We start from the raw sequence: 24858 nt of genomic DNA on the forward strand, positions 1-24858 counted from the left end.
CTCTATTCTGAATTTCCATTATGGTAGAGGTGTCCCCAAGGCTCCTCTGCTTGGGCTCCAGGGCGTTCAGCTGGTGAAGCAGTTCTTTCAGGTTTTACTTACTCTGCTTTCTCAACTTCTCTTGGTCTCGAACCCTCAGTTATGCTCAGGGGGCTGAGCCAGATATATATACTTAGACAGTAGCTACTGTATATAGGAAAGACCTCAGCTCCCCTCTGGCAACTTCATTCTTGGGTCAAGTTCATGAGTCTCCCTCACCTTCAGGAAACTTCTCTACTCTCTCTTGAAAAGAATTTCTGTAGGGTTACCTTGAAAGTTCTCTGGGCATGCCCAGCCATTCTTGAACTTCCAAAGTGGTCATAACCCAAGTTTGGCCTGCTTTACGTGTATTGAGGATATCAGTAACGTCACCCTGTTTGATTTGTTACAGCAAAGAAAGTGACTCCCTACCATCTCTCTACCTCTGTGAGAAAAAAGAAAACATTTCCCATCTTCTGATTAGAAGGCTTGAGTCCATCTAGAAAACAGGTCAGGGAAAATTCCCTGGTGGTTCAGTGGTTAGGATTCTGTGCTTTCACTGCTGTGGGTCAGGGTTTGATCCCTGGTCAGGGAACTACGGTCCCACAAGCCATGTTGTATTGCCAGAAAGAAAGAAAGGAGGGAGGGAGGGAAGAAAGAGAAAGCAGGTCAAACAGAAAAACAGAATCTGGAAGACTGGTTATTGTACAAGTGTTTGCACCGTATGAAGTGTTTGGGGGGATATCTAAGTGATTAGGGAGGCCTCCTTTCAGGTCTCATCACCTATCAGACTGTCCTCACCTTCTCTGCCACCCCTCCTCCAGATGAATATTCCTGAAACTCCTTCAGGAACTATGGATAATTCCCTTCAAGGCCTTGGTTGACTCCCTATGAAAGAAGGTCTTGGGCAAATCTCACATTGTTGCAAGTACCAGGAGCCCATCTGAACTGGCTAAAATTAAAACAATAAATCTGTTTAAAGGATATCACAGAGCCCTCAGGGGGACCTCAAAACAACTGAGTCTTCCAGGTGGCTGGAACGAGCACCCCATCTCCTCCCATCCTTCACTTCCTCTCTGCAGACCACCTTTCTCTACCTCTTCAACAAAGCTCAAAAATGGTTGCCCTTTATTATTTTTTAAGTACGTATTTATTTGGCTGACCCGGTCCTAGTTGTGGCATGCAGGATCTTTAGTTGTGGCATGCAAACTGTTAGTTGCAGCTTGTGGGATATATATAGTTCCAAGACCAGGGATCAAACCCAGGGCCCCTGTCTTGGGAGCACAGAATCTTAGCCACTGGACCACCAGTGAAGTCCCAAGTTAACCCATTATTGACAACCTCATCCCAAATGAAAAGACCATGGGGCCCTCAGGGGGACCTCAAAACAACTGAGTCTTCCAGGTGGCTGGAGCAGGCACCCCATCTAAAAAGGGAGAATCTGACTGGGCCAGCTACAGTGCCAATGTCTACTCTACAGTAATCAGCTGAGGCCAAGGGAACAGGATTACATTCGAAATATAAACCAGCCTATAAACCTGCATCTGGCCATCTCATCCTCAACCCCCCTGGAAGGGGCAGTAGTACTCAAATAGAATTGTGAGGCTAGGGTGAGGCAGAAATGCCAAAAGTTCTTTGTTATTTGGGGTAAATTTCAATCTTACGACATAACTAGGCTGAAACTTCTTTAGCTTCATGTCCTACTCGCTCTTCCTCAGTCTCTCATCGGCCCATCCCTTTTGCCTGAAATGTGCATTCCCCATCACCATGTGTCAGAATCTTCCCAAGGTGATCTCAAAGGCTTCATGCCAGCTTCTCCACGCCATCCTTTATGACATCTGCTAGAAGTGTAATAAGAAAATTTCCAATTTGAAAGAACTCCTGAATCACCTAATCCAACCTTCCCTCACTTCACATAAATCTGCTATATTTTAACTTCCACTAAATCTTCAGCCAGGGGCTACTCACACACCTCCAGAGATGGGACACACATGACTTCTCAAGGAGATTCACTGTGTCTCCGGCACTGCTGCCTATAGGAAAATGCTTTCTTGTATTACATGCCAATGTGCCTTCCTGCAACTTCTATTCTTTAATTTTTTTTTTCCTGCATGGCATGTGGGATCTCCATTTCCCAAGCAGGACTGAACCTGTGCCCCTTGTGTTGGAAGTGCAGTGTCCCAACCGCTGGAATGTCAGGGAAATCTCCCATGCTTTAGACTTGGTTCTGCCCTGGGGAAATTCTTGTACCTGCATTCCTGTGTGCTGAGTCACTTCAGTCATATCTGGCTCTTTGCAACCCAATGGACTACAACCTGTCAGACTTCTCTATCCATGGGATTCTCCAGGCAAGAACACTGGAGTGGGTTGCCATGCCTTTGAAACTGAAACTAAAACTGAAGTCACTCAGTCATGTCTGACTCTTTGCGATCGCATGGACTGTAGCCTACCAGGCTCCTCAGTCTATGGAATTTTCCAGGCAAGAGTACTGGAGTGCGTTGCCATTTCCTTCTCCAGGGGATCTTCCCAACCCAGGGATCAAACCCGGGTCACCTGCACTGCAGGCAGATGCTTTACCGTCTGAGCCACCAGGGAGACGACTCTCCCCCTTTGAGAGAGTCAATTCCTAGGCAGGTTGATAAGAAGTCTGGGGTCCCCAGGGAAGAGAAAGGGGTCAGGGGTTCTTGAAATGGAGATAGCGGCCTGGAATTCTCAAGAAAGAGGAAAGGACAAACATCTGTTTTTCTCCACATTCCTTAATCTTGGTCACATAAAACGTTTTTTTTCTTTAAGCTGGGAACTGATGATTACACAACAAACAACTCTCTTGAAACCCTGTACTAAGGATTATATAATAACGGTGTATCCTGCTTGAGGACAGTTTTTCCTGCCTGGAAAACCTTCTGGCTAATCCTGTTAGCGTAAATGTAAATTTACAATCTTGAGACCTTCTTTTGATTTATTGTCCATTCAGTTCAATTCAGTCCCTCAGTCATGTTTGACTCTTTGCAACCCCATGGACTACAGCATGACAGGCCTCCCTGTCCATCACCAACTCCTGGAGCTTGCTCAAACTCCTGTCCATCGAGTCAGTGATACCATCCAACCATTTCATCTTCTGTTGTCCCTTCTCCTCCTGCCTTCAATCTTTCCCAGCATTAGGGTCTTTTCCAAAGAGTCAGTTCTTTGCATCAGGTGGCCAAAGTATTGGAACTTCAGCTTCAGCATCAGTACTTCCAATGAATATTCAGGACTGATTTTCTTTAGGATGGACTGGTTGGATCTCCTTGCGGTCCAAGGGATTCTCAAGAGTCTTCTCCAACACCACAGTTCAAAAGCATCAATTCTTCAGCACTCAGCTTTCTTTATGGTCCAACTCTCCTATCCATATGTGACCACTGGAAAAACCATAGCTTTGACTAGACAGACCTTTGTTGGCAAAGTAATGTCTCTGCTTTTCAATATGCTGTCTAGGTTGGTCATAGCTTTTCTTCCAAGAAGCAAGCATCTTTTAATTTCATGGCTGCAGTCACCATCCACAAGTGATTTTGGAGCCCCAGAAAACAGTCTGTCACTGCTTCTATTATTTCCCTATCTATTTGCCATGAAGTGATGGGACCAGATGCCATGATCTTCCTTTTTTGAACGTTGAGTTTTAAGCCAGCTTTTTCACTCTCCTCTTTCACTTTCATCAAGAGGCTCTCTAGTTCCTCTTCACTTTCTGCCATAAGGGTGGTGTCATCTCCATATCTGATGTTATTGACATTTCTCCTGGCAATCTTGACTCCAGCTTGTGCTTCATCCAGCCCAACATTTCACATGATGTACTCTGCATATAAGTTAAATAAGCAGGGTGACAATATACAGCCTTGACATACTGCTTTCCCAATTTGGAACCAGTCTATTGTTTCATGTCAGGTTCTAACTGTTGCTTCCTGACCTGCATACAGATTTCTCAGAAGGCAGGTAAGGGCTTCTGGTATTCCCTTTCCTTTAAGAATTTTCCATGGTTTGTTGTGACTCACACAAAGGCTTTGGCATAGTCAATAAAACAGAAGTAGATATTTTTCTGGAACTCTCTTGCTTTTTCTATGATCCATCAGATGTTGGCAACTTGATCTCTGGCTCCTCTGCCTTTTCTAAATCCAGTTTGAACATCTGGAAGTTCACAGTTCACATACTCTTGAAGCCTGGCTTGGAGAATTTTGAGCATTACTTTGCTAGCACATGAGATGAGTGCAATTGTGCGGTAGTTTGAGCATTCTTTAGCATTGCCTTTCTTTGGGATCAGAATGAAAACTGACCTTTTCCAGTCCTATGGCCACTGCTGAGTTTTCCAAATTTGCTGGCATATTGAGGGCAGTACTTTCACAGCATCATCTTTTAGGCTTTGAAATAGCTCATCTGGAATTCTATCACCTTTACTAGCTTTGTTCATAGTGATGCTTTCTAAGGCCCACTTGACTTTGCATTCCAGGATGTCTGGCTCTAGGTGAGTTATCACACTATCATGATTATCTGGGTCGTGAAGATCTTTTTTGCATAGTTCTCTGTGTATTATTGCCACCTCTTAATATTTTCCCTGGTGGCTCAGAGGCTTCCCTGGTGGCTCAGAGGGTAAAGCGTCTGCCTGCAATGCAGGAGACCTGGGTTCGACCCCTGGGTCAGGAAGATCCCCTGGAGAAGGCAATGGCACCCCATCTAGTACTCTTGCCTGGAAAATCCAATAGACAGAGAGGCCTGGTAGAATACAGACCATGGGATTGCAAAGAGTCAGACACGACTGAGCAAATTCACTTTCTTAATATCTTCTGCTTCTGTTAGGTCCATACCATTTCTGTCCTTTGTTGTGCCCATCTTTTCATGAAATGTTCCCTCTAATTTTCTTGAAGAAATCTCTTGTCTTTCTCATTTTTTTGCTTTCCTCTATTTCTTTGCATTGATTACTGAGGAAAGCTTTCTTATCTCTCCTTACTATTCTTTAACTCTACATTCAAATGGGTGTATCTTTCCTTTTCTCTTTTGCCTTTTGCTTCTTTATTAAAAAAGTATATAACTCCCTTGCTAACACTAGTGGGGTGTGGGGCACGCTCCATCCCCCTTCTGATGTCTATGTCAGAAGCTTTTTCTGTCCCTTTTTATACTTTAATAAAACCCTGCTATTCAAAAGCTCTTGAGTGATCAAGTCTGGCCCCTGGTCCCCAAATTAAATCTTCTTCTTTGGAGATCACAAATCCAACACCATTCACCACAAGCTATCATCTTGGGAGCTTGTCTGGTATCTTCAGGACAAGGTAAGAACACTCAGAGCTCTAGCCTCTCTGCTTTCTCAGTATGCACATTTTCTGCTTTACTTTACTAACTCTATGGTGTGCTTCTGTAAATGAATGACATGCCCTGTGCGATGCAAGTGATGAGCCCTGCTCTGTGGTTTCATGGTGCCTCATAATGACTGAAGGCAGTCCCAAAAAAGGGAGCCTTGTCGGGGGTTTATACCGACCTGTCAAGGCCAAGAGACACTCAAGGTCCCTGCTAGGGGAATGGCCAGAGACAGGCAGAGTGTGTGGACTGAACTTTCCTTTCTTGGTCATCTTTTCCTGGTCTCTGACCATTTAGTGATTGCATGGGGAATTAGAACTACTAACCTAATTTGTCATATCATACGCTTTCAAGGGAATTGTGATCCATGCTGCTACTGTGTACTTTTACGCAGACCCCATGTATGGAAGTGCTTAGCCTTGCTAGACTAGGCAAGCCTCACTAGAAAGTTACTGCTGCTGCTGCTGCTAAGTTGCTTCAGTAGTGTCCAACTCTGTGTGACCCCATAGATGGCAGCCCACCAGGCTCCCCCATCCCTGGGATTCTCCAGGCAAGAACACTGGAGTGGGTTGCCATTTCCTTCTCCAATGCATAACAGTGAAAAGTGAATGTGAATTTGCTCAGTCGTGTCCAACTCTTAGCGACCCCATGGACTACAGTCTACCAGGCTCCTCTGTCCATGAGATTTTCCAGGCAAGAGTACTGGAGTGGGGTGCCATTGCCTTCTCTGAGAAAGTTGCTAAGGAGAATGTAACTCTAGCTCCAGCAGCACGTTCGGGAACTCGGCAGAACTCGAGCTCCAGGAACGCCTCTCAGGCTAGAGGTTACTCCCTTGGCTGCCTGCCTCAGGGGCCAGCAACCTGAAAGTGCGTCTTTGTCACGGCTGTGTCTCCTCTCTGTGGATAGAAGCACTGCTGGTGACCATGTGTTTCTTGAGGACACAGATCAGGTTACAGGGTCTGGTCAGATTGGAAACACAATGGGCTTCTTCCTTTGGTAGCCTTGCTCTTAACGGGCCAGAGGAGACCCTCTGATGGCTCTTCTCTCAATTCCTTAGGTATTTCTTTCTGTGTAATCTGTTGAAATGAACTGGAAGGATTGGCCCTAGTAGCTTGAGGAGAAAAATCACTTCTTCCTCGCTGGCCAACCCTCCACCACCTCTTTTGCTGTCACATATACTGGCGTGGTGACACATAGAAGGGACATCTTGGCTGTTGTTCATCACTTTACACTCACCATTTCTACTGCGGTTAGGGCTGTACTCAGGAATGTACATGGGCACACGTAAGACGGATGCTTCCCCCTAGTAGTACTTGCGTGGGAAACATTCCAAGCAAGTATTTGCTTGGGAAAGCTAATCTGTTACATTCTGGGTGGCATCAGAGGAAAAGGGGAAATCAAATAAAGGTCTTGGCAGTATGGAACTAAATCATTCTGGGATGCCATCAGGTCTACCCCTGGGGCATCTCCACCCCGCCTCAGTGGTAGAACCAGGAGGGGTGAGTAAGACGCCTGTGTCAGTAAGGGACAGACTAAGTCCGACCAGGGAAAGAAAGCTGCAGTGGAGAGTCTGTCTACATCCCCATCTAGAGCAGGGAAGGACACTTCCATTGGAAAAAAGTCACGGCTGTGGATGCCGCTTTTTTCTCTCTTACAGATGGGAGCTAGCAATTCCAGAACGACTTCTTCAAAATGTAGTTTTAAAAACTGGGACAAGTTTGATCCCCAGAGTTTAAAAAAGACATTCTTGATTTTCTTCCGTGATAGTGAATGGCCACAGTGTCCTTTGGAAGATGGGGAATGCTGATCTGATGAAGGATCTCAATTATCACTGTTTTACAACTAGACCAGATCTGTAGAAAACAAGAGTATGTTGCTCTTTATCTCTCTGTAAGACATGTCAGACTTATGTCCTAAGGGCGCAGATTTGGGTGTGAAATCTTCAGCTCCTTCCTATCCTCTTACTTTGCCCCTGTATCAGGGGCTCCCAACTGAACAGGCTGAGAATCAGGGCACACTTCCAGGAGGGGTTGCCTCAGTCTCGGCAGAAATTCAAACAGTACCAATTGCAGTGGAGACTATCTAGAGAATCCAGAAAAGTGTATAGAAGACTTTGCGGGACTAACTTCACTTTATGACCTTACTTGGAAAGATGTAATGTATGTCTTGGGACAGACGCTGACTCCTGACTCGAGAGCTCTAGTTCTGAGGGAAGCTGCTACTTTTGGAGACGAATGGCTTGAACGTGAGACAAGGGGAAAGAGGGAACATGAAATAGCCCTCCTTCTTGCTAGGAGCCAAGCAATTCCTATAACAGAGTCACTTTGTCTTGTGTATTCTTAAAGGACTCAAGTGAGCACATGTTAAGACTTTAAACTATGCTAAGTTTGCTGACATAGAACAGGGAGAGAAGGAAAGTCCTGATAAACTCCTAGTACAGACTACGGGAGGCTTTCCGCAAGTTTACTAATGTCAATCTTCAAAGTGCAGAAGGAGGAAAAGAGAAGGAAAAAGAGAACCAGGCAAAAGACTGAAGCCCCAAGCTGTTAGATCTGCTCTGAAACAGCCTCAGGAAAAACGCCCAGAGGAACCCAGGTGAAAAAGGATGGGCTTACTATCATTGTGGAAAGGAGGGGCATCTCAAGTGGGATTGCCCTCAGGCAGGTAAGCTGCCCCAGCTCCCTGTCCTGTCTGCAAAGGACCTTATGGAGAAGAGATTGCCCTCTGAGGTGTAGGCCCCAGGGGTCAGACTCTCAAGACAATCGGACCGGAAGTGCCCAGGGATCCCCACACAAGCTCCTGTCCTAGTACCACCTGAGGAAGCCCGGGTATTAATAGCTGTGGAGGGCCAATCAGTCTTTTCTTTTGGACACCGGGGCCACTTTCTGCTCAGTAAAGCTCCTGGTCTGCTTTCTTCATGATCCACTGCCGTAATGGGGCTGTCTGGACAAGCCAAATATTTTTCAATCATTGATTTGAGGGATGCTTTCTAGAGTTAAATTTATGTTAGATCATCCTCTACCTATGACTTTAAGACAATTGAAAGGATTCTTGGGCATTTCAGGGTACTGCCAAATTTGGATTCCAGGTTATGGGGAACTTGCCTGGCCTTTATATAAACTTATAACTGAGACTTAGCAGGCCCAAACCGACAAGCTGGTTTGGTCTCTAGTTACTCAAAAAGCTTTTAAGACTCTTCAAATTGCTCTCTTGCAGGCTTCAACTTTGAGTTTGCCCACAGGATCAGAGTTTAGTTTGTTTGTTACTGAAAATAAAGGCTACAGCCACATTGTTTAAGGGTGATTGTTACTATTGTTTTACTAATGCCTAAAGCTTGTACGTTGGGGAAAATCTTACTGTACTGATTTCTCATGATGTAAGTGGGATCTTAAACTCTAAAGTTCAGAGCAACAATGCTCCACCTTTAAAGCTGCTGTAACTCAAGGGGTGTCAAAAGCTCTAGGAATAGAATTATCACTTACACTGTTCCTGAAGACCCCAATCTTCAGAAAAATTTGAAAAGGCTAGTGACATTATTAAAAGACACCCATGTAAGGTAACTCAGGAAACACAAGACAGCTGGTTTACAGTTCTACCCATAGCTTTAATGAGGTCTTGAACTGCCCTCCCCATCCAAAGAAGGGGCTGTCTCTATGACAGACTGTTTTTGTGAACAGATATTGTCATAGACCCTGAAGCTTTAAAATTAACTATGTGACTCAGCTTTTAGCTTTTCAAAAGACATTACTGGGAGGTTAACTCCTGACCCAGCCTTTGAATCAAACAAGATGGTGTTTGAGCCAGGAACCGAGATGGGCCTGAGAATCTATGTGGGCTTGCTTCTGCTGACTCCAAAAGTCCTGAGTCTGCCATTTGACCCTCAAGACAACGCCTTCCTGCCCTGGGCTCATTCCTACGCCACATAATTGCTGGGTCTGCGGAGCACTCCCCTCCTCGTCAGTTAAAGACAATCAAGGAAAGGACTTTCTTCAGTTCTGAGAATACCTTCACCAACAACAATCATATGTGACTCCTCTTCTTGATTTGATGACATCTAACAATCCTAAGATGGAGAAGACAATGGCACCCCACTCCAGTACTCTTGCCTGGAAAATCCCATGGATGGAGGAGCCTGGTAGGCTGCAGTCCATGGGGTCGCTCAGTCGGAGCAACTTCACTTTGACTTTTCACTTTCATGCATTGGAGAAGGAAATGGCAACCCACTCCAGTATTCTTGCCTGGAGAATCGCAGGGATGGGGGAGCCCGGTGGGCTGCCGTCTATGGGGTTGCACAGAGTCGGACACGACTGAAGCAACTTAGCAGCAGCAGCAGCAGCAACAGTCCTAAGATGGATGTAACTATGGGCATAATGTAACTTTTAATTTTGATTATGTTTCAACTTGGTTTAATGACTATTTTGCTGCACAAAAGAAGGTAAATGGGTCTAGATCTGGTGGTTTTCTACCTGATGTTTATCAAATATGGGATGAGGTCATATGGCTAACTCCTAAAGAGGGATACCTCCTAACTGATACTCCTATATGCTGGAAACAAATACAGCCACCCCCAGAAGTTAGCCGACAAAGTAATTATAATGATTAGAAACAATTGAGATTTTTGCCTCAAGAAATATGCAATGTAATCATTCCTGTGTTCCTGTGTTTTCCAATCCCAGTTCAGGTCCTCCTTTTGCCTGGCCAGGCACTAATTGGGACTGGATCCCCCAGGCATGCTGGCTTGCCCCAGACAGGGTCTACTGGATATGTGGCTCTTACCTATGGGTGTGGCTTCCCCCTGGTTGGATAGGGAGACGCACCCTAGGTCTAGCTTTTACTCTTGGCTTCATATTTTCAGAGTTTACAGAGAAGCCTTACTAATCTGCCACATGTTAAAACTCATTGGGCAAGACATGTATTTCACTGCTATGATTATCTGGCTGCAATGTTCGCTCCCTCTCTGGGAACTACAGATAAGATGCTATGCTGCAAGTGGACGCTCTGACTAACTTTCAGCCCTTAGTGATGAACAAATACAAATTAGAAAGGTGGTTTTACAAAACAGATTGGCCTTAGATATTCTAATGGCTGCGCAAGCAGAAACTTGTGCCATTATTCACACCCAGTATGAGTACTAATGTTGCTCACTTTACTAAACACATGAACAAGATGATTCAGGCTATGGATTCTCCTAAAGCCTCAGTCACCTCACTTTGGGAAACGTTAACTAGCTCCCCATGCTGGAAAACTATCTTAATCGTAATAATTCTAATTGTTCTGTTTTTACTGTTTGCTCCCTGCGTCTGTAACTGTATAACTGGATTTATTTCTAACCATTTGAAAGCTTTTAAGTTACAAATGGTTGTCCAGGCTCCTACGAGTGCCACAACCTCTTCCAAATATTATTTGGAACCCCTGGATCAGAGACCCTCAATATGAGCCTTAAGGGAATATGTTGCCTCAACAATTTAGGGACCACACCCCTCAACAGCAGGAAGTAGTTAGGGAACGAAAATGACACCCCTTTCCCTTGGCAACATAATTCTCCTAGAAGAAAAGGAGGGAATGAGAGAGTCAATTCCTAGGTTGGTTGATAAGAAGTCCAGGGTTCCCGGGGAGGAGAAAGGGGTCTGGAATTCTCAAGGAGAAAAGGACAAACATTTTTTCCCTACATTCCTTAGTCTTAGCCACATGAAACGTTTTTTTCTTTAAGCCCAGAACTGATCATTACACAACAAACAAATAAGTTTAAACTCTGTACTAGGGATTACATAATAACAATATATCCTGCTTAAGGACAGTTTCTCCTTTCTGAAAACCTTCTGACTAATCTTGTTATCTTAAAATGTAAATTGTGGGAGTGAGTCTAGTCAGATCTTTACAATCTTGAGCCATTCTTTTGATTTATTGTAATAACCAATTTAAAAAGTATATAACTCCCTTGCTAACACTAGCGAGGGGGGCACGCTCCATCCTCCTTCTGATGTCTGTGTCAGAAGCTTTCTCTGTCTCTTTTTATACTTTAATAAAACTCTGCTATACAAAAGCTCTTGAGTGATCAAGTCCTGAAGGTAAATCTTCTTCTTTGGAGATCAGGAATCTGACCTTTCACCATAAGCTATCACCTTCCTCCAGGGGATCTTCCTGACCCAGGGATTGAACCATATCTTCTGGGTGGGGCTCCTGACTGGCAGGTGGATTCTTTACCACTGATCCACTGGGCAAGCCTGGGGAAATGCTTAGAACTACTCTATTTATTTTCCCACCTGGAAGCCTCTTGAGAAATGTGAACATGCCTCATATCAGCCCTTAGTCTCTTCCTGGCTGAAAATCCTCAGTTCAGTTCAGTTCAGTCGCTCAGTCGTGTCCAACTCTTCGCAACCCCATGAATCGGAGCACGCCAGGCCTCCCTGTACATCACCATCTCCCAGAGTTTACACAGACTCATGTCCATCGAGTCAGTGTTGTTATCCAGGCATCTCATCCTCTGTCATCCCCTTCTCCTCCTGCCCCTAATCCCTCCCAGCATCAGGGTCTTTTCCAGTGGGTCAACTTTTTGCATGAGGTGGCCAAAGTATTGGAGTTTCAGCTTCAACATCAGTCCCTCCAATGAACACCTAGGACTGATCTCCTTTAGGATGGACTGGTTGGATCTCCTTGCGGTCCAAGGGACTCTCAAGAGTCTTCTCCAACACCACAGTTCAAATGCATCAATTCTTTGGTGCTCAGCCTTCTTCACAGTCCAACTCTCACATCCATACATGACCACTGGAAAAACCATAGTCTTGACTAGACGGACCTTTGTTGGCAAAGTAATGTCTCTGCTTTTGAATATGCTATCTAGGTTGGTCATAACTTTTCTTCCAAGGAGTAAGCGTCTTTTAATTTCATGCCTGCAATCACCATCTGCAGTGATTTTGGAGCCCAAAAAAGTTAAGTCTGACATTGTTTCCCCATCTTTCCCATGAAGTGATGGGACCAGATGCCATGATCTTAGTTTTCTGAATGTTGAGTTTTAAGTCAACTTTTTCACTCTCCTCTTTCACTTTCATCAAGAAGCTTTTTAGCTCCTCTTCACTTCTGGCATAAGGGTGATGTCATCTGTGTATCTGAGATTATTGATATTTCTCCCAGCAATCTTGATTCCAGCTTGTGCTTCATCCAGCCCAGCATTTCTCATGATGTACTCTGCATATAAGTTAAATAAGCAGGGTGACAATATACAGCCTTGACGTATACCTATTCCCATTTGGAACCAGTCTGTTGTTCCAGGTCCAGTTCTAACTGTTGCTACCTGACCTGCATATAGGTTTCTCAGGAGACAGGTCAGGTGGTCTGGTATTCCCATCTCTTTCAAAATTTTCCACAGTTTATTGTGATCCACACAGTCAAAGGCTTTGTCATAGTCAATAAAGCAGAAATAGATGTTTTTCTGGAACTCTTGCTTTTTCGATGGTCCAACGGATGTTAATTAGATCTCTGGTTCCTCTGCCTTTTCTAAATCCAGCTTGAACGTCTGGAAGTTCACAGTTCACATACTCTTGAAGTCTGGCTTGGAGAATTTTGAGCATTATTTTACTAGCATGTGAAATGAGTGCAATTGTGTGGTAGTTTGAACATTTTTTGGCATTGCCTTTCTTTGGGATTGGAATGAAAACTGACCTTTTCCAGGCCTGTGGCCACTGCTGAGTTTTCCGAATTTGTTGGCATATTGAGTGCAGCACTTTCACAGCATCATCTTTCAGGATTTGAAATAGCTCAACTGGGATTCCATCACCTCCACTATCTTTGTTCGTAGTGATGCTTTCTAAGGCCCACTTGACTTCACATTCCATGATGTCTGGCTCTAGGTGAGTGATCACACCATCATGTGTGATCACAATGTGATCTAATTATACTATTAGATATTAGACTATATCTAATAGTCACATAAGACCAAGACCCAAGTCTTAAAACCACCGCAAGAGGAACACATGTTTCAACTCTGCTTCTAAAATCTGGTGTCTCAAGGGACTTCCCTGGTGGTCAATGCAGGGGACTTGGGTTTGCTGCCTGGTGGGGAAACTAAGATCTCCATGGCATGGCATGAGGCAATTAAACCCAAGAGCTGCAAGTAGAGAAATACACTCAGGCCGCTATGAAGACAAGGCCCAGCACAGAAAAAAAAAGGTGATGTCTCAAAATACATACAACAAAGATATCCAAAGAAATCTTTACATTAAAAAAAAAAGGTAGAAAATAAGTTGAAGAGCCAATATGAATAAGAATTTGCTTATATCGCTTAAACAAATTCATTTTATAGAATATTGTTCAGCCTTTTACCAAAAAATAGTAAATTTTTAGCGTAGAAAGATTGTCGTGATAATGAGAGTAGAAAAAAAAGTTGCAAAACAGTGTGTCACAATCTGTTTGTCTACTAGGCAGGAAGTCTGTCTTTCTCAGCTTCTCTCTCTCCTCTCTCTCTGCCTCTTAGACATTTTGTTTTTTAGTGTATCTATATACAAATGGGGGGAGAATGTTTCCTGAACTCTGCATGTTGCTGCTACTGCTGCTAAGTCGCTTCAGTCGTGTCCGACTCTGTGCGACCCCATAAACAGCAGCCCACCAGGCTCCGCCATCCCTGGGATTCTCCAGGCTAGAACACTGGAGTGGGCTGCCCTTTCCTTCTCCAATGCATGAAAGTGAAAAGTGAAACTGCAGTCGCTCAGTCGGGTCCGACTCTTAGTGACCCCATGGACTACAGCCTACCAGGCTCCTCGGTCCATGGGGTTTTCCAGGCAAGAGTACTGGAGTGGGGTGCCATTATTTCTAAATACTAGAGATGTCTTGTTTCTAGAGTATAGAGGATGAGGTTTGGGGGATCGTAATGATATGATTGATATCTGTAACTTTTTTTTATAAAAAGCACTTATTACTTTCATAATCAGAAAACAGTGACAACAATAATAAAGGATTCGCAGTGCTTTGGTGAGCTCACAGTGCTTTGGTGAGCTCACAGTGCTTTGGTGAGCTCCGAATATCACAGTGTTGATCTATTTCCTCCTTCACATTCTTTTTGTTTATTCATTCAACAAATGCTCTTTAAGGCCTTGTCTGCACCAGACCTCATCCTGGGCCTTGGGCTTTTAGAGCTTAGTGAGATGTGATCCCCGTTGTGAGCTCACAGATGTCAGAGAAAACCCAGCATGATAAATGCTAGAACAGAGGAAATCACTGGGGGAAGGACTCCCTGAGTCTTGACGATAATAGCACTTGTCAGCCATAGACATTTTTTGGGTGATTGGGAGCAGCCTGTGCAAAGGCCTAGAAGCAGGAAGAGCTGTGGTGCGTTGCTTAACCCTCCACCTATTTCCTCCTAGTCCAAGCTATCACCATCCCTCATTGCCCTCCACTGCGTGCTTCCCCTCCAGACTATCTTTGACCTAACAGTAGAGTGATCTTTCAAAAATACAAAGGCAACCATGTCAACCCCCTGCTCAAAACCAACTCTGTGGCTTCCTCTTGCGACTAGGAGAAAAAAATCCAAAGATCCTCCACCCAGGAGATCCTGCACCCAAGTCATCAGAAATCTGTTGGTTCTACTTTTAAAACATGTCCTGACTCCGACTGCCTCTCGCCACCTTCAGTGTAGCCGCTGCTGCAAACCACCATTGCTTCTTGCCTGTGTTTTCATAGAAACTTCCTCACTGTCCTCCTGCTTCTAACTCCCAAACCCATCTGCCCCCAGCTTAGTCAGAGCTGTCGTGTCAGGCCTCTGGTCTAAACATCCAACATCTTCTATTTCACCCAGAGCCAAAGCCAAAGGCTTCATAGTGGCCCATGGTCTCTGCACATCAGGCTCTTCATTGCCCCTCTGACGTCACCCCTTCCTGCTCTTCTCTCACCCACCTCTTCTCTCACCCACTTGTCACTGCTCACAATGGCCTCCTGCTCTTCCGCTCACATCAGGCTCGCTCTGGCCCAGGGCCTTTGCTCCAGGGGTTTCTCTGTTTGGAAATCTGTGCTCCTAGATGATGACATGACTTCCTCTCTCATCATCTTCAAAGCCGCTCTCCTGATTTCTATCTTTGTCTCAGAACCCTCTCTTCCCTGAGTACCATTATCACTCCCAGCCTCTTTCTCTCCTTGCTTCTCTTTTTTTCTTGTGGCAGGCATCATTGCACTAGGGCTTCTCACGTTTGCCCCAAATACAGAGATGAAACTTCCTGCCATTTGGGATGATGGCAGGTGGTTAAGAGTGTGATAGCTATGTGGCTGTGGGTGTCATTTCTCAAGTTTTCTGAGGTAGGGGCTCTTGCTGAAGGAGGAAACAGCTGGACTCCACCTTAGACCAGGCTGCAAACATTAGGCTACACGTATGGTCACCCTCCCGATGGACTGTGAATTTTGTGCCCAGTGTCTATAGAAACGGCACACCAATGGAAAACCAGACCCCCGGATAAAAGAACCTCAGGACTTGTACTTGGACTCTCTGTTGCCTAAAAGAATATGTTAATTATCTCTGTAACAGAACAAAGTGGTCAATTCCATTATGTTTATTGGGATATGACCACAGGCCTATTGATAAATATCCACTGCTTATCTAGTCTTGTGACACATGAATCATGGGTTAACTTTGATCGTATCTCTCTTTTACCTTGTCCAGATTAGTTTCGAGGAATTTGGGGAGGTGGGTTTGAGCAAGTACACTTAGGGTATATAAGGTTTTCACAAAAACTGGTAGGGGTCCTTGGCTAAGAGGAGATTCTGCCTTGGGCCCGCCGGTGTTAATAAACTGCACTCCACTATCTTCATTGTCCTTCTGAGTGAGTTTGTTTCCCGGAACGCGTGGCTACAACTGTGCTAGATGTCCCACAGGGCAAGCTCAGGCGAGGTGAGAAATGGGAACTAGGGTTGAACATGGCCTGGGTCAGGTCCAAATCAGGGACCAGCAATGAGAACACTGACCTGGGTGTCAGGCCAGAGCAGGGGGACTCAAGCCTATGGGAAAAGTTTTGAATCTTTGGGATTTGACTGAAGATTAAAAGCTTAAAAGTGAGGTTATATCAATCCTACAAAAACCTATGAAACCCTATGTCCTGTGCCTGCTACCCTGTGCCCTTCTGTCTGACTTCATCTCCTCAAACTCTCCCCACTCACTATGCAGCAGGCACTCTGGCCTCCTTGTTCCTAGAACTCCCCAGGTGCACTCCTTCCTGCCCCAGGGCCTTTGCAATTGCCGTTCTCTCTTCTTGAAACACTCTCTCCCAGGTGTCTGCATTCTTATTCCTTTTTTCATTCAGGTCTTTACTTCAAGGTCACCTTCTCAGTGAGGCCTTCCCTGGCCACAATCACACAATGAACACTCACATACCAGACTTCTTATCTCCCTCTCTCCAGATTTTACTTTTTCTTCTTAATATCTATCCCTAACTAACAAATTAGAGATAGAACTGGACATGGAACAACAGACTGGTTCCAAATCAGGAAAAGAGTACATCAAGGCTGTATACTGTCACCCTGCTTATTTAACTTATATGCAGAGTGCATCATGCGAAATGCCAGGCTGGATGAAGCACAAGCTGGAATCAAGATGGCTGGGAGAAATATCAATAACCTCAGACATGCAGATGACACCACCCTTATGACAGAAGGCAAAGAGGAACTAAACAGCCTCTTGTTGAAAGTGAAAAAGGAGAGTGAAAAGAGTTGAATTAAAACTCAACATTCAGAAAACGAAGATGATGGCATCTGGTCCCATCACTTCATGGCAAATAGATGGGGAAACAATGAAAACAGTGACAGACTTTATTTTCTGGGGCTCCAGAATCAGTTGTGGATAGTGACTGCAGCCTTGAAATTAAAAGATGCTTGCTCCTTGGAAGGAAAGCTATGAGCAACCTGAAAGAAAGTGAAAGGCGCTCAGTTGTATCTGACTCTTTGTGACCCCCATGGACTATTCTCCAGGCCAAAATACTAGAGTGGGTAGCCTTTCCCTTCTCCAGGGGATCTTCCTGATCCAGGGATCAAACCCAAGTCTTCACTGCAGGTGGATTCTTTACCAGCTAAGCCATAAGGAGTCAGACACGACTGAGCGGCTGAGCTGAACTGTGGCATGTGGGATCTTAGTTCCCTGACCAGGGATCAAACCCAAGACCCCTACAGTAGGGGCACACAATCTTAACCCCTGGACAACCAGGGAAGCCCCAATTTAAATTAAAAACTAAAAAAATAATAAAAAGAGGATCATCCTATTTATTTCTAGTAAGAAATGCAAGAGTGGTAGGAAAATATCTGGCAAGTAATAGATGCTTGAGACTCCCCTAGGTTCATTCACAAGTATTTATAGAAGGCCTCCTTTGTGCACTGGCTCTTAGAGATATAGCAGTGAACAGCAATCCCTGTCATCAGTCTGTTGACATGCTAATGGAGACAGAGATAACAATAGATAAGGGCAGTCATTTGTTAGTTCAGTTCAGTCGCACAGTCATGTCCAAATCATTGCAATCCCATGGACTGCAGCACGCCAGGCTTCCCTGTCCATCACCAACTCCCAGAGCTTACTCAAACTCATGTCCATTGAGTCAGTGGTAGACTAGGGAAAAGGAGTCCAAAATGGCGGTGGCTAAAACACAAGGAAGGTCAAAGGAAGGTCCGAGGACCAGAGTGAAGACTTCAGGTACAACAAACAGCACTCCTGGCTAAGCCCAATTTGCATAGGGCAGGCCCAGGTGGAGGAAAAAAACATATAAAAGGAGGAGCCAAAATGCTCTCTCTCTCTCTTTTTCTCTCTCCCACCTCCGTGTGCTCTTTCTCTCTCTCTCCCTCTCTCCCCCTCCCCCATGCGCTCCTCCACTCTCTTTCCTTCAAGTCTTTGGGTTGGCATGCCCTCACACTTCGAGGATGGATTCTCCTGCTATTTTCTAAATAAAACAGAGCTGTAACACTGATTTGCCTAAGAGCTATAACACGATTTGTCCAAGACCCAAGAGCTGTGATGCACTGAGGGCTTTCATGTCCGTCACTCCAAATCTTTGTTGTGACGATACAACTGAGGAATATACACTTGCGTGACACAACCATCTCATCCCCTGTCATCCCTGTCTCCTCCTGCCTTCAATCCCTCCCAGCATCAGAGTCTTTTCCAATAAGTCAACTCTTCGCATGAGGTGGCCAAAGTACTGGAGTTTCAGCTTTAGCATCATTCCTTCCAAAGAAATCCCAGGGCTGATCTCCTTCAGAATGGTCTGGTTGGATCTCCTTGCAGTCCAAGGGACTCTCAAGAGTTTTCTCCAACACTACAATTCAAAAGCATCAGTTTTTCGGTGCTCAGCTTTCTTTATAGTCCAACTCTCACATCCTATGTGACTACTGGAAAAACCATAGCTTTGACTAGACGAACCTTAGTCGGCAAAGTAATGTCTCTGCTTTTCAATATGCTGTCTAGGTTGGTCATAGCTTTCCTTCCAAGGAGTAAGCGTCTTTTAATTTCAAGGCTGCAGTCACCATCTACAGTGATTTTGGAGCCCCCCAAAATAAACTCTCTCACTCTTTCCATTGTTTTCCTGTCTATTTGCTATGAAGTGATGGGACTGGATCCCATGATCTTTGGTGTTTGAATGTTGAGTTTTAAGCCAAATTTTTCACTCACCTCTTTCACTTTCAACAAGAGGCTCTTTAGTTCCTCTTCACCTTCTGCCGTATGGGTGGTGTCATCTGCATATCTGAGGTTATTGATATTCCTCCCAGCAATCTTGATTCCAGCTTGTGCTTCATCCAGCTCGGCATTTCCCATGATGTATTCTGCATACAGGGCTTCCCTCATAGCTCAGTTGGTAAAGAATCTGCCTGTAGTGCAGGAGACCCAGGTTCAATTCCTAGGTCAGGAAGATCCCCTGGAGAAGGAAATGGCAACCCACTCCAGTATGCTTGCCTGGAGAATCCCATGGACAAAGGAGCCTGGCAGGCTACAGTCCATGGGGTCGCAAGAGTGGTACATGACTTAGCGACTAAACCACCACCATTCTGCATATAAGTTAAATAAGAGGGTGACAATATATAGCCTTGATGTACTCCTTTCCCAATTTGGAGTACGGTACAGCCACATGAGGCAAGTAACAGACAAAAAATAAAAATAAGTAAAATAACAATAAAAATAATAAAATAATTATAAGTTTAAGTTGATATGTTGTATTTTCATTCAGTTCAAGAATTTTTTTTTTTTTTTTGGCCAAGAGGCATGCAGGATTTCAGTTCCCCCACCAGGAATCAAACCCTCACCCTCTGCAGTGGAAGCACAGAATCTTAACCACTGGACTGCTAGGGAAGTCCTCCATCTTTTTGTGTGTGTGTAAGCTTATGTAATGCACCAAATACACAGCATGCTGCTCCACATAGCCTGGAGGGAATGACTGGGCGCCCCCTAGAGCTCAGTGTTAAGTGGTGGCCCTCCACGTAGCACAGGAAGAAAAACTTAGCTGTGCTCTACTAAGGGGTCATTAACACTCTTTCTGGGAGAAAGGATTTCAAGTGTTTTTTAAAACTTTTTTCCTCCTTCCTAAGTTGCAATTCGTGATTTTTCTACAATGACATGCATGCTAGGTCGCTTCAGTCGTTTCCAACTTTTTGTGACCTCATGGACTGTATAGCCCACCAGGCTCCCCTGTCCATGGGATACTCTAGGCAAGAATACTAGAGTGGGCTGCCATTTTCTCCTCCAGGGGATTTTTCTGAGCCATGGATCAAACCTGCATTTCCTGTGGCTCCAGCATTGCAGGTGGATTCTTTACCGCTTGAGCCACCCGGGAAGCCTTCAAAAAGCAACCTGTCCTTGTGACCATGACAGGACTCGAACCTGTAATCTTCTGATCCGAAGTCAGACGCCTTATCCATTAGGCCACATGGCCACCGACAATGACAAGACAGTGATTTTGTAACAAGAAAAAAATGTAATGGAGAGAGCCTGCTGAAGTGTTTTCAGTGTACTGAAAATGTAGAATGTCTATCTTCCCACAACAAAATTTTCCAAGTGTATGGAGGAAATTCCCTTGTGGTCCAGGGGTTAAGACTCTGCACTTCCAATGCAAGCAGCATGGGTTCAAGCAGCAAGATCCTGCTTGCGGCTCGGCAGGGCAGCATGTATTGAGTTGGCCAAGAATTCATTTGGACTTTTCCATAAGAAGGTACAGAAACATCCAAACAAACTCTTTGGCCAACTCAATAAAATAAATAAAACAAAAAGTGCACTGAAGCCTAAAGTGTAGTGTTATGATTCTGAATGATTATAACTGGAAATAACTGTAAGTAGCACCAGCCCCAGGGCTTTTATTGCATATGAAAAACAAATGGGGGGAGTGAGGGGCAACAGACAGAGGTAAGGGATTGAGGTCCAAACTACTGACACTGTGTATAAAATAAGCAAGCTACAGGATGTATTGTACAGCTCGGGGGAAGTATAGCCAATATTTGATAATAACTTTAAGTTGAATACATCTGTAAGTTTTGAAACTATGCTGTATACCTGAAACTAATATCATATTGTAAATAAACTATATACCTTTATTTTTCTTTAAAATGACAGGCTGGTACTCAGATTATTTTATTCTTTAAAATCCCTCTTTCTTCTCTTTTGTCTGCTCTCCCCACTCCACCTCCAGGTTTCTACCTTGCAGTCTTTGGCCCGAATGGCAAATGTAGTTTAATGAATCTCTCAGTGAAAAAAAGAAGAAAAAGATAAAAAGGATGCCTTCGAAAGCTCATGATGCAATCACAAGGATCCACCCAGGTGAATGGTCTGCACAAAGGCACATAAACTTGTTCTGGCCCAGGGGGTTGGTCACTGGCCAAGGAAAATTCCAGACTTTCTTTGCACTGGCCCCAGGGAACATTGGTCCCAGGGAGAAGTGACAGGAAGTAATATGGATACATACTTTTCCCCCAAAGAGTCCCTGGGGTTGAGGGAGGAGTTCAGTTCAGTTCAGTTCAGTTCAGTCGCTCAGTCGTGTCCAACTCTTTGCGACCCCATGAATCGCAGCACGCCAGGCCTCCCTATCCATCACCAACTCCCGGGGTTCACTCAGATTCACGTCCATCAAGTCAGTGTTGCCATCCAGCCATCTCATCCTCTGTCATCCCCTTCTCCTTCTGCCCCCAATCCCTCCCAGCATCAGAGTCTTTTCTAATGACTCAACTCTTCACATGAGGTGGCCAAAGTACTGGAGTTTCAGCTTTAGCATCATTTCTTCCAAAGAAATCCCAGGGTTGATCTCCTTCACAATGGACTGGTTGGATCTCCTTGCAGTCCAAGGGACTCTCAAGAGTCTTCTCCAACACCACAGTTCAAATGCATCAGTTCTTCGGTGCTCAGCCTTCTTCACAGTCCAACTCTCACATCCATACATGACTACTGGAAAAGCCATAGCCTTGACTAGATGGACTTTAGTTGGCAAAGTAATGTCTCTGCTTTTGAATATGCTATCTAGGTTGGTCATAACTTTTCTTCCAAGGAGTAAGCATCTTTTAATTTCATGGCTGAAATCACCATCTGCAGTGATTTTGGAGCCCCCCAAAATAAAGTCTGACACTGTTTCTACTGTTTCCCCATCTATTGCCCATGAAGTGATGGGACCAGATGCCATGATCTTTGTTTTCTGAATGTTGAGCTTTAAGCCAACTTTTTCACTAGAGATCTCTTCAAGAAATTAGAGATGCCAAGGGAATATTTCATGCAAAGATGGGCTCAATAAAGGACAGAAATGGTATGGACCTAACAGAAGCAGAAGATATTAAGAAGAGGTGGCAAGAGTACATAGAAGAACTGTACAAAAAAGATCTTCACGACCAAGATAATCACGATGGTGTGATCACTCACCTAGAGCCAGACATCCTGGAATGTGAAGTCAAGTGGGGCTTAGAAAGCATCGCTATGAAAAAAGCTAGTGGAGGTGATGGCATTCCAGTTGAGCTGTTTCAAATCCCGAAAGATGATGCTGTGAAAGTGCTGCCCTCCATATGCCATCAAATTTGGAAAACTCAGCAGTGGCCACAGGCCTGGAAAAGGTCAGTTTTCATTCCAATCCCAAAGAAAGGCAATGCCAAAGAATGCTCAAACTACTGCACAATTGCACTCGTCTTACTTTGCCAATTAAGGTCCGTCTAGTCAAGGCTATGGTTTTTCCTGTGGTCATGTATGGATGTTAGAGTTGGACTGTGAAGAAGGCTGAGCGCCGAAGAACTGATGCATTTGAACTGTGGTGCTGGAGAAGACTCTTGAGAGTCCCTTGGACTGCAAGGAGATCCAACCAGTCCATTGTGAAGGAGATCAACCCTGGGATTGCTTTGGAAGGAATGATGCTAAAGCTGAAACTCCAGTACTTTGGCCACCTCATGCGAAGAGTTGACTCATTGGAAAAGACTCTGATGCTGGGAGGGATTGGGGGCAGGAGGAGAAGGGGACGACCCAGGATGAGATGGTTGGATGGCATCACGGACTCGATGGACGTGAGTCTGAGTGAACCCCGGGAGTTGGTGATGGATAGGGAGGCCTGGCATGCTGCGATTCATGGGGTGGCAAAGAGTCGGACACGACTGAGCGACTGAACTGAACTGAACTGAAAGAATGCTCAAACTACCGCACAATTGCACTCATCTCACATGCTAGTAAAGTAATGTTCAAAATTCTCCAAGCCAGGCTTCAGCAATACGTGAACCATGAACTTCCTGATGTTCAAGCTGGTTTTAGAAAAGGCAGAGGAACCAGAGATCAAATTGCCAACATCAGCTGGATCATGGAAAAAGCAAGAGAGTTCCAGAAAAACATCTATTTCTGCTTGACTGACTATGCCAAAGCCTTTGACTGTGTGGATCACAATAAACTGTGGAAGATTCTGAGAGAGATGGGAATACCAGACCACCTGACCTGCCTCTTGAGAAATCTGTATGCAGGTCAGGAAGCAGCAGTTAGAACTGGACATGGAACAACAGACTGGTTCCAAATAGGAAAAGGAGTACCTCAAGGCTGTATATTGTCACCCTGCTTATTTAACTTATATGCAGAGTACATCGTGAGAAACGCTGGACTGGAAGAAGCACAAGCTGGAATCAAGATTGCCAGGAGAAATATCAATAACCTCAGCTATGCAGAGGACACCACCCTTATGGCAGAAAGTGAGGAGGAACTAGAGGGAGGAGAGGGTGGGAAAAATTGAGAGAGTGATGTTGACATACATGCACTATCACGTTTAAATAGACAGCTAATGGGAGCTGCTGTATAACACAGGGAATTCAGCTGAGTGCTCTGTGATGACCTAGAAGGGTGGCAATAGGGGAAGGAGTGGGAGAGAGACTCCAGAGGGAGTGGATATGTGTACGGGCTGTGCTGTGTTGTGCTAAGTTGCCTCAGTCCTGTCTTACTCTTTGTGACCCTATGGCCAGGCTCTTCTGACCATGGGATTCTCCAGACAGGAATACTGGAGTGGGTTGCCATGCCCTCCTCCAGGCGATCTTTCAGACCCAGGGGTTGAACTCGTGTCTCTTTCGTCTACTGCATTGACAGATGTCTTCCTTACCGCTAGCGCCACCTGGGAAGCTCAGATATATACATACTTGTTGCCGATTCTTGTTGTACTGTGGAAACAAACACAACATTCTAAAGCAATTATACTCCAACTAAACCTAAATTTTAAAAAATTACCTTATGTACCTATAAAAAGAAGAGTCCTGTTATCTTGAGTGGTGCGGTGAGGGTTACTAGTATTTTCAAAGTGAAAGTGAAGTGGCTCAGTTGTGTCCGACTCTTTGCAACCCTGTGGACTACAGCGTACCAGGTTCCTCCATCCATGGGATTCTCCAGGTAATAGTGGAGTGGGTTTCCATTTCCTTTTCGAGGGGATCTTCCCGATCCAGGGATCGAACCCGGGTCTCCCGCATGGCAGGCAGATGTTTTAACCTCTGACCCACCAGTATTTTCAAATGGCTGACCAAACTGAGGGGTAGGGCAGCAGCCTTCAGGCTAGACAAACTCGGATTTGCAATTCTCACCAGGTTGATTCCTAGCTGGTTGACCCTGTGCAAGACTCTCCTAACCTATCAGGGACCTCAGTTTCTGCATCTGTAAAATGCAGGTAAGAGTGTTGATTCCCTGGGGCTGCTCTGAGGATGAAATGAGGAGATAAATAAACGCAAAATGCTCAGCACTATCATGAAACTCAGGGGACTTCCCTGGTGACTCAAGCAGTAAAGAATCTGCCTGCAATGCAGGAACTGCAGGTTTGATCCCTGGGTCAGGAAGATCCCCTGGAGGAGGAAATGGTAACCCACTCCAGTATTCTTGCCTGGAGAATCCCATGGACATAGGAGCCTGGTGGGCTATAGTTCAGTCCATGAGATCGCAAAGAATCGGACACGACTGAAGCGACTTAGCATGCACGAACACATCACATGACTCGTGTGCTCAGCAAACTGTATTGTATAAAATAAAGTATTCATTCAAGGAATGTTTTTGCCATATAAATGCTGCTGCTGTGGCTGCTAAGTCGCTTCAGTCGT

The 24858-nt window shown here is 44.9% G+C and overlaps 1 non-coding gene across 1 annotated transcript; it reads right to left on the minus strand.

Annotated features, from left to right (window-relative positions):
* Window positions 1–20146: 20146 nt before the first annotated feature.
* TRNAR-UCG (transfer RNA arginine (anticodon UCG)) lies at window positions 20147–20219 on the minus strand. Its single transcript has one exon. It is a non-coding gene; the product is annotated as a tRNA-Arg (tRNA).
* Between the last annotated feature and the right edge of the window lie 4639 nt (window positions 20220–24858).

Source organism: Budorcas taxicolor, chromosome 2 (genome assembly GCF_023091745.1).
Source record: "Budorcas taxicolor isolate Tak-1 chromosome 2, Takin1.1, whole genome shotgun sequence".
NCBI lineage: Eukaryota > Metazoa > Chordata > Mammalia > Artiodactyla > Bovidae > Budorcas > Budorcas taxicolor.